Here is a 10,390-nt window from a genome sequence, read left to right as displayed (position 1 = left end):
CAAATTGCTGAGTGTTATATTTAAACTTAGTTTTGGTCATTCTATAAGTGTGCAAAATATTAAGAAAACGATGTCACGAGGATTTTAAAAAATGGATCACTTGATATGGAAAGACCCGTTGGTAACAGAAGCGGACTTAAGAACCGCCTGAGCTAAATATTCCGAAGCGAGCGCGGGCGTGGCGGGGCTTTAGCAAGAGAAGGTGCACGTGTGTATGAGAGATTTCTTTCATGGGCAGAGTGGTTACTCAGCAGACCTGTCATTTGTTCCACCCGAAAATGTTTGCAGCGTGAAACCCGAAACTGTTACTGCAGCTGCTGCCAGGTGGGAGGGCCCAGGAGGAGGCGGAAGAAGGAGAAAGTTCAGCTCCTCCTCCTCTTCTGGGCTCTTCAGTTATTTTTTTTCCTTCTCGGAAAAGTCAAGCGAGCAGAACACGGCTGAGAAAGCAACGGGAGGACACGCAGCGCTTGGGCGTTCCCTGGACCTTCCTTGACAGCCTTCCTGGGGGCTTACCTGCCAGGTGAGAGGGTTGCACCAGCGGGAGGCCGCAGCTGCGCCTTCGTGCCCGGCTGCTGCGGGCGCTGGCGGGCATCGGGCGCGTCTCTGCTGGAAACGGAGCCCCGGGCGAGGCGGGCCTTGCTCCGCCTGAAGCCAGCGAGGCGGGGGACTCCCTGCCACACACCTTTAGCAGGTTGTGAAGCGGCCCCTCTTAATTCAAGGGGGGCTGAATCTCGGGGAAGCTGGTGCCCTCTTCCTCTCTTGGGTCGCCCCGACCTAAACTGGGTTTTGGGGAAGGGCTCCTTCCTTGCTGCCCTCCCTTCTCAAGCGCAAACATGGCTTGCAGTCTTCCTTCTCTGCCCGCCAAGGGCGGAGGTGCTGGGTTGGGTCGAGGAAGCCTCGGGCTGCTGCTCCTGGTTGGGTCAAACAGCCTTGGCTCGGTGCGGGCCTTGCTCTGCAACAGGGCGGGGTGACTTTTTCAACTGACAACTTCCAAAACTTGAAGGGCGCTCAAAAGTTGTAACGTGACTTGGGAATTCAAAAGATTTGATAAGATGTTTGGTGGGTAAAATCACATAGAAATCGTTTAAAGGGATGACCAAGTGCTTGTAGTTGTGTAATATATTAATATTTATTATTTAGTGTTACCTGATGTTTTCAGAAGGTAGAATTAAAATTACTTGGTTTCTGAAAGCAGTTCACCTGCTTCTTCATCAGACTTAGACTAACCAAGCTAAATGTTGTCCAAGCACAAAAATAACAGCAGATTTGAATTCCTCAGACATATTTTCAAGACCCCTAACTGAAGAAAGTGGCAAAAATTAAGCTTCACTCCCTAAAATGGCACACTCTGCTCATGTAAGCTTTCCTGCTTCACAGCATAAAATAATAGAATCATGGAGCTGGGGGGGGGACTATGAGGATCATCTAGTCCAACCCCCTGCAATGCAGGAATCTCGACTGACAAGGCGTATTGTCATCCAACTTCTGCTAAAAAAACCTCCAAGGAAGGAGAGCCCACCATTATTATTATTCCTTAAATGTATACTTGATGTCTTCTCTGAATGATTTTTTAACAGCATTCCTTCCCTCTGCCTTTACTTGTTTCCTTTTTTAAAAAAACCTGGGAAATTTTAAATTAGAAGCTCCTTGGGGCAGGGACTTCTCTTTCTGATGTTATGTGTTGTTGCCTTGTAAGGTGCCTTGGCATTGTGAAAGTAAATAATTTCTACTGGGCCTTTATAATAGCTGCATTTGTGTTGTTTATTTCTGGCCTTTGAAGTGCTTCAAGTACATGATCTCAGTAATCCTGTAATTAACATCTGCATTACTTGCCCCCTGTAACCTGTCCCATCACAGCAGCTCTCAAGTGCAGGACAGAAGATATATTTTATTCTGTTATTTATACTTCTTCCATCCTCCAAAGCAACATACATGGTTCATCTCTTTCCTCCATTGTATCTTAACAACAACCCTGTGAGGCAGATGATGACTTGCTCAAAACTTCCTTGCGAGTTCTATGCCTGAATGGAGATTTGAATCTGAGTCTCCGCAGTCCTAGAATGACACTTGAATTGCTTCTCTACACCACTTGTACAAAGGGGTAGGCCTGCCCTTGTCAGACTACGTACATCCAATGGGCTTAAGGTTAAGCTCGAAGACCTCGAGAACAAATACCTGCAAGCAGATGGGCAGTGACTGGTGAAATCTCAAACCTGGGATGTGGGGAGGAATTCAGTGCTCTACATAGCATCTTCCCTATGATTAACAGAGGCAGACCAAATTATGTTAGATAAGCAGCTCTATGAAAATTTGCTTATTTGTGCATAATATATACAGGGTGTGGAATCATGAGTTGTCTCAGAGATCTTTTTAAATTTTACATGAAGTTGTACACCTTGCATTCTGTGGATTGTAAAATCCTTTGCACAGTTGAAGTGCTATAATATTTTTATGAAGTAAAAAATAGGTACTACACTACACTAGGTACTACACTAATTTATAGACATGTGTGGTGCAGATTTTTAAGGCCTACCTTATTTCTGTAATTTTAAGTTGCTTAAAACTGAATTCTATATTATGTTGTCATTGTTACCTGCCCTGAGACCTTAGGATGAAGTATGAGCAATAAATAGTTTTAGTAGTAGTAATTAATAATAATAAATAATAGAAATGCATAGGTGTGAATATGTGGTCTGCGAAACTTGCCCTTGTTCCCCAAATGTGGCAGTATTGTTTTCTTTCACTTCCTGTGTCTGAACTGACAACAAAGAATGTTCTGTCTCTTTATCTTCTATAGTTGTTCCTAATAACATTGCTGATTCTGGGATCCTGTTTCTGGTTGTTTGTTGCAGAGGATTCTGGTTTAGGGGCTGCTTCAAGATGTGTTAGGTTGCCTCCTGCACATCCAATGGCTGCTGCTCCACCCAGGATTATTTTGGGATGTGTGTCTTGTTGGTAGACCTGAAAGCTATTGTAGTGACTGAAATGCTTATGTTCCTGGTCTATCATATCCTATAATGCTATTGTAATATGCTAGTGGATAGGGGTGGGGTGCTTAACCCTCCTCCCTGCCAATGACTCTAAGCAGCTTTCAGTTTATTCGTAGGCTCTTAAACCAGAGCAAGGCCAGTTGAGATCAGCCTTCAAAGAACATTTGTAGGGGAGAACTGGCAACAGGTACAAGAGGGATTAGTCTCTCATTTCAGCCTGCTGACCCCCCTGCCCCACAAGTCCCAACCCCAACCCCAACCCCCAATTCCTGGTCGGGAATGGGGATAAGTTAGGAATGTTCTTATGCCCAAATCATATGTGGCTCTGCCCAGAGAGTAAGATGCGGGAATTCCATGGTTCAAATTACACATGATAGCTCCAAGCCACGGTCTTTCGATTTCTTCCCTTCCCCATCTGCAATGTAGGGGATAATTATGCCGGCTCACTTTGCAGATCTCTCAAGTCTAGAATGATGGGGTGAATATCTGCAATGACCGTTCATTCTCATTTAGATTTCAGCCTGCGCAGATCAACAGAATTGGCAGAACCAGCCGGTATAACATCAAATCCTTTCCCCCCCGTGCACCGTTTTAACTTTTTATGTACTGCCACCCAACCCTTTTGAGCTGTGGTGTGAACTTGCCGTGGCAGTGGGTGACCATTTGTGTTCATTGCACGTCTCCCCTGATCAAGTGGGCATAAAGTGGGGAAATTTGTGTGTTGGCAACTGAACCCTGTTCCCCCCACCCTGCCTTACCTCGCCATACTCCGTTGCTACGGGTGCTTCTATCCCAGCTGGAGTAGTGATTAAAAATGGGATTAAGAATGAGGAATGTACCAGGGGAGAGGCAGGGTTCAGCTGCCTTCGCCCATACGCAACATTTGTGGTAAGAGTTGCCACCTTCTCCCCCTGGGTGTTATGCGTGAAATGGGCAGAGAGGCCAGGAAGTGCGTCTGGCCCCTTCATGTCCGGTTTAGACCTTGATTTCAGCATGTGGATGTCTGGAAAAAGGAATCGGCGTGGCCTCAGTTTGGGCCTTGGAGCTGTAAGTCAGTCCCTTGCTCAGTTTCGGACAAATTCCAGTCTCTTGGCTTCCATCCCTCAGCTACTGGGCAGGGGAATGCAAATGCGGAACAGGGTGGTAACGAGACCAAACTAAAAATAGAAATGTACATTTTGTAGTATTGAATATCCAGTAGGTTGTATTAATTATGACCACTATGTTGCATATAAAAATATATGCAGAAACATACTGTAACTCTGCTCTAGTAAAACAGGCCAGAGAATGAATTTTTTTTGGAGGGGAGGGTTTCATGCAGTGGTGGTGGGCAGCTATCCTGTATTATCCTGAGCCTACCCTGCCTCATAGGGTGGTTGTGAGAGAGAAGGAGCGGCCCAAGGTTGTTTGGGGATTTTTATGGACCCAAAATCCACATACACACAAATGAATAAACACTGGCTACAGTCTAGCAGGAGTTTGAACTACAAACAGCCCATTGAAATGACTGTGTTCGTGCAACTCCTCTTCATTTCTGTGGGACCTGTACAAGAAAACCTCTTGAGTTGCACCTAGGGTAAATGCATTAAATTCTGTACATCAAATCAATGATCAGGCAGAGAATTTTTTGATTGTGAACTCCAGCACACTGGACAGGTTTTATTGTTGTAGACCTCCGAACTTGAGGAAAAGGGATGTGGGAACCAAGGACTCATTAACCAAGGGCTGCTTGGTTTCATTGCCCTTTCTTCCTCATTAACTCCCATATGTTTCTTTGTGCATTACAGCTTTAATTGCTCAGTAGCAGTTTCTTCTTTCACTTCTCGGCCTTTTGCCTAAGATCAAGTGCAGTATCCTTCTAGAACAGGCATGTCCAACAGGTAGATCGTGATCTACCGGTAGATCACTGGACGTCTGTGGTAGATCACTGGTAGATCATTGGCTCCCCCCAAAGAAGCTGAACAACTGTGGTAGATCACTGCCAGTTTTTAACTGTGAGTAGATCACAGTCTCTTGGGAGTTGGCCACCCCTGTTCTAGAATAATTGACTTGTGACATAATTGCTGGCTGTCATGGAAACCATAACAGCCCAGCACAGTGTGTGGCAACCTTCCCCCACTGGGTGCCCTGCATTTTTTGGGGGGATCACATCTCCCATGAAGCCCAGCCAGCACAGTGCAGCTTCTTAAAATGGGACAAGCACTGCAGGAACTGGCCAGGAACTCCACTGCTGATGGGAACTCTTCTCATGAACTTTCTTAGCACCCCAGTTCAAGAAGGATGTAAATACAGTGGATAGGATTTGAAGGAGGACGTGGGAGGTATGGAAGAGGTTTGTTAAAGTAATGGGGAAAGGCTTCAAGTGTTGAAGATCAGTGTAGTTGGCCAACTAGTGATCCTTGGGCTGGAACAAGTTTTTGAAATAATTGTCCCTGGAAATTCTAACAAAATCAAGATGTGGCAGAAAGTTTGCTTGTGCTTTTGGCTTGTAAGAAAATGGTTCCCAAAAGAGCGAATCCAACGCTTTAGTTTAAATCTAGATTGTAAATCTAATTCTGTAGAGTTTTGAAGCCCTTAGGATGGCACCAACGTCCTTGCCATCTGTGCAGAAAGGTCAGTTTGTATGGCAAAATATACTCTGGCTCCCAAGTGAAGTTACTATAGTGCAGACCCTGAAAATATAGATTTGCCATTCCTGGGATACAGTTTAAATTAATGGTTTTCAAATTTCATACCTTCTGGAAACCTTTTTGGATGGATTCATCTACTGAGGAACCTTCCCCTATAGAGAAAATTCTGGAAAGCTTTAGAGGGGCACTCTGGTTTGGTTCGTACATAACAGCCAAACTATGGTTTGGTGACTGAGACTTTGCTTGTGCTTATAGTTTGCTTGATTTGAACCCAGTGGCAATCTAAGGAAGTACAATAGAGAATTCATGTGATCTGGCAGCATGGTATGCATGATCATGTGCGATTCCAATCTTTCGAAACCAAGTTGAGAGAGAGCTGCTACTCTAAATATAGCATTTGCCTATAAAAAGATTAGCCTTAAGGTACCAGTGTGGTTTTAAAAGGAAAGTAGTAATAGAAGCTTGCCTTTTTAGCTGTATCATAATATATTCTATATCTTAAAAAGTAAGCTTAGTTCCCTGAGTGTCAGTCCTTAGATGGAACTCAAATGGGGAAGGCAGCAGAATTAAGAAACCCCTCCTCCCTGGGCTTTTTTAGCCGGAAATCACCGTAACTTAGTGCCGACACCTCTCAGGTGGGCGCCATTGCCATTCTTAGAGAACGAGGAAGGCGTTCATGGTGTGCTCCAGCACCTCTCTTTTTTATAAGAATAGCACTGGGAACCCCAATATTTACGGTAGTATTTTAAAAACCTTGAGCAAAAAAATGGGGGGGGGGACGGCGACCTGAAACAGATTAATTCTCATTGACTGCATAATGCTGACTGATAGAGAGGAAAAGGAAAACAAGTGGGAAGCTGGGAATGGTATGGAGTATCCTTGAAACTAGCATGGCTGGGGCTCGGAGCAGTCTGTGCTGCATCATATAGGGAGCCACCATGACTAGTTGCCATTGACACCCTTATCCTCCGTGACTTTGCCTGCGTTAAAATGCAGGCTTTGCTCTCACAGAAGGCAGTGATGGCCATGAACAAGGAGCAGGGGCGGTTGCCCCAGGTGCAAAAGTTCAGCACCCGGTGCTTCCTCAATACTGCTGCATGCTTCTATCGCTGGGCTCCATTGAAAACGGCTTCTCCAGGCGAACCAGACAATGGAATGACTCTTATCTCTGTGGCTGCAATCTCCTTGGTGACACGGACGCTGTTAGGCAGTTGAATGCACATACGTACTCCATCCGTTTCCCTCCTTCCCACCCACCCCTGCCCCTCTGCACGGCCCCGGGCGCTGGCTACCCATGCTATGCCACTGCTAGATGGGCATTGACCTGATCCAGCAGGTTAAGCTCCTTTGAGAGCTGTGTAACGTGGTAGCCATCACAGCTTCTTGCGGTAACTAATTTCTTAAGTTCTGCATCCTACATATTGAAAAAGTCTCATCCTGCCCTCAGCCAGCCTTCACCTGCCTGCTGTTGTACTTTCATCAGATCCAGAGCTGACTCTGGCTCTATCCATTTCTTGTCTCCCTTGGCTTCTGCCCTACTGGTTCCATGGAGCACCACTCCATCCCCTGACCCCAAAGTATCTTTATATTGGTGGACATGGCATGAAATCCTACAGTTATCTGTACAAAAACTAAACGAGAACTCTGCAGTATAGAAACAGTGGCTTTATTAATGCTGCTAGGTAAAAAAATAAAAACCAAAAAACCAAGGTTGTAAAAACTGTAGGCCTCTATTTACACTGCAGGCTTTGAGGGAAAGACTTTATTTATCCTTCAGCAAGAGAGTTCTCACATATAAATTGAGAAACTTTGTGCTTCTTTGGGGTATATAAATATGCCTTGCCTGTCCAATTTAAAGAAGTTCATTCAGCCGTGTATTTGCCAGAGTCCTGTGATTCACTCTTTAATTGTTTTCTGATGTAAATTTATAACTCCTACTCCTGACCTACTTTCCTTTTGGGGAGAAGTATTCTCTTTTATTATTTATTTGTTAAAAAATGAAACTGCTAAAGTAATGAAAAATTAATCTGGTGCCTTAAAAAAAAACCCAGCATGCTAACTGCTGCAATACTTTTTTAAAAACAGGTAAAAGTAGTTATGTTGACTCACATGAAAAAAATCATATTGGGCCAGTACCTGCATTAAAGCAACCAGTTAAGCCACATCATTCATTATTATAGTTACAGGTAGGTAGCCATGTTGGTCTGCCAAAGTCGAAACAAAATAAAAAAATTCCTTCCAGTAGCACCTTAGAGACCAACTAAGTTTGTCATTGGTATGAGCTTTCGTGTGCATGCACACTTCTTCAGTATCTGAAAAAGTGTGCATGCACACGAAAGCTCATACCAATGACAAACTTAGTTGGTCTCTAAGGTGCTACTGGAAGGAATTTTTTTATTTTGATTCATTATTATGCAAGCTTTTGAGCTAAGCACCACTAGATGACTAGATGGTATAAAATAATGCAGGGGAATGGGATGAGGAACAGGGTTTTATTTTACTTTATTGGCTACTGTTCAAGCCACCCACAGCTGGATCTAGTAAGAGTCTTATGATGGAGTGTGGCAGCAGGAGCGCAGAATACTTTCAAAAGAACAGCAAACATAATATAATCTGCCTTGCTCTTGAATACTGTGGGAGGGTCTGCCTTGTAAACTTTAGATATTTCATTGGGAAAGGTATGGTTTAAAAAGCTTTTGGGGGATGATCATCTTGCCGTTGGTACCCTGGTCACTATTAAATCCAATAGGAATATGCAGTGGCAAATGGTTCCGGGTAATTCTTTGTTACTGTTTATATAATTGAATATAATTTGGTGTGGTAATACTTATTAGTGAGGCCCATAGCATCCTTCTGTAGTTGTGAGGAAGTTTTACTTTGAGGAAGACTCCTTGGGTTTTCCCCAGAGTTTCAAAAGACTGGTTTCCTCTGGATAATTAAGATGCCTCAGAACATTTCAGTTCCCCACAGCATGCAAGTCTCCATGTTCTCTTCAGTTGATCAAAGTACTTCAAGTTCAGCCAAATTATGGCACACTTTGGGTTTGGTTATATATACAGTGGAATAGCTGTAGGGATGTGGCTCCCTTGGTGATATTTTTGTCGACATCTCTCATCTTTCAGCGCAGGAAAATGAATTGGTGAGATGGAAATGGATTACCGTAAAATTTCCAAACGCCACTGAACATTGAGAAGTATCTGATCAGACAAGGTTTCACCTGGGGTACCTGTGAATTGAGAGTAGAAGTGCAGGTGGTGTTCTATTCCAGTGATAGAAATGCTAAAATGTACAACACTTTAATTTTTTAAAAAACCCAAAAAGCGCCCTGCAACTTCTAGATTAGTAATTCATGGGCAACACTTCAGAATATCATTTGCAATCTAGCAACAACTTTCTGGTGATAGCTATGAGGTTTCAATCTGATAGAGAGTTCTTAAACCATTGAAACGGTACACATGGAACTCCAACCCATTTCTTGATTCAGTCAGTTTGTAAAAGCCACATAAACAGGAGTGTTCATTTACAAATGTTTCACCCGTTTTCTTTTGTCCATGATTGACAGCAACTTGCAGGAACAGCGCAAGTGTCTCACATATGAAAACCTCTCTGTATTAGCTGGACTGGGTCCGTTTAAATAGTTGCATCTTGGAAAGGTCAAATGCACCTAAAGGAAATGCTGATAAAAAGAATTGTTGCCTTATCACTCATACCAGGCATGTCATAAAGCAGAGTTCGAGGCTGCAGGAGACAGTGCTTCCTTAGATTAGTCAAGAGTTCACAAACTAATATATAATATGTTACAAAGGCATCTCATGTGGCTTTTAAGGTTTCTGTGTGATACAGTTGGATCTTTCTCAAGCTGAAAGGCAGGGCTTTTTTTCAGCCAGGACTCTTCGGAACTCAGTTCTGACACCTTTCAGGTGAGCACCATTGCCATGATAAGAGGACAAGAGGCGTTCACGGCGAGTTCCAGCACCTCTTTTCCACTAGAAAAATAGCTCTACTTTTAATGTGTGGCCATCTTCGTGTGCATCATTATTGGGCGCTAAAATTTGTAGCTCAAGAACAGGATATGATGGATTAGAAAAGTTGTGGTGTGTGAGCCTCTGGCTGCCTGAGAAAACCCATTGTTTTCAAATGGAGAACATGAAAGAGGCAGGTTCAGCTTCATTCAGAAACTAAGCAAAAGCACTTCAGTTTTATGTCGCCTGTCACATTCTTTCAATTTGAACTTCACTTTTGTGACCTAGGCCCACATTTACAGCTGCAAAGTCAAAATATTACATTAGGCTGTGCTATGGATAGCTTTCGACAGGGTGATCCCACATGTTGGGTTTCTTCCTTGTTTAGCTGGCAATGTGGGTGGCTCCTATCCAAAGTTGCTTGCCTGGCTCTGCAACTCCTAAATATAATTTCCCCCTTTGGGTGGGCCTGAATATTTCTGAGCTGACAGCTAAATGCAGAGTTGGCTGGCTGGCTGGCTGCAGGGGCTTGCCTTGTTTGAAACCGTGTGGAAAAGGAGGAAAGCTGTAGAGTGTGTATGAACAGACCACGCCAAATGCAACATGTTCTAATAGTTCTTCCTATATTTGGGTAGTTTGTCCTCCTGCTCTGTGTATTTGTACTTGCCCTTTGTCAATATTGTGTCATCTGCGGTTATATTTTTAATGGAGCAAGCAGAACACATGCTCTAGGGATTGCTTTAAAATAATGGCAGTAGGTAAAAGGTAAAGGGACCCCTGACCATTAGGTCCAGTCGTGACTGACTCT

The 10,390-nt window shown here is 43.8% G+C and overlaps 1 protein-coding gene across 1 annotated transcript in view; it reads left to right on the top strand.

The window, feature by feature from the left end:
* The first annotated feature begins 364 nt into the window (after nt 1-364).
* The window catches only part of ANXA11 (annexin A11), a 33,956-nt gene continuing 23,930 nt past the window's right edge, over nt 365-10,390 (top strand). The window contains exon 1 of the mRNA XM_035138660.2: nt 365-520. The gene's annotated coding sequence lies outside the window, so the exon portion shown is untranslated. The remainder of the gene's footprint in view (nt 521-10,390) is intronic.

This window comes from Zootoca vivipara, chromosome 5 (assembly GCF_963506605.1).
Source record: "Zootoca vivipara chromosome 5, rZooViv1.1, whole genome shotgun sequence".
NCBI classification, from domain to species: Eukaryota; Metazoa; Chordata; class Lepidosauria; order Squamata; family Lacertidae; genus Zootoca; species Zootoca vivipara.
This window is presented reverse-complemented; position numbering and strand designations above follow the sequence as displayed.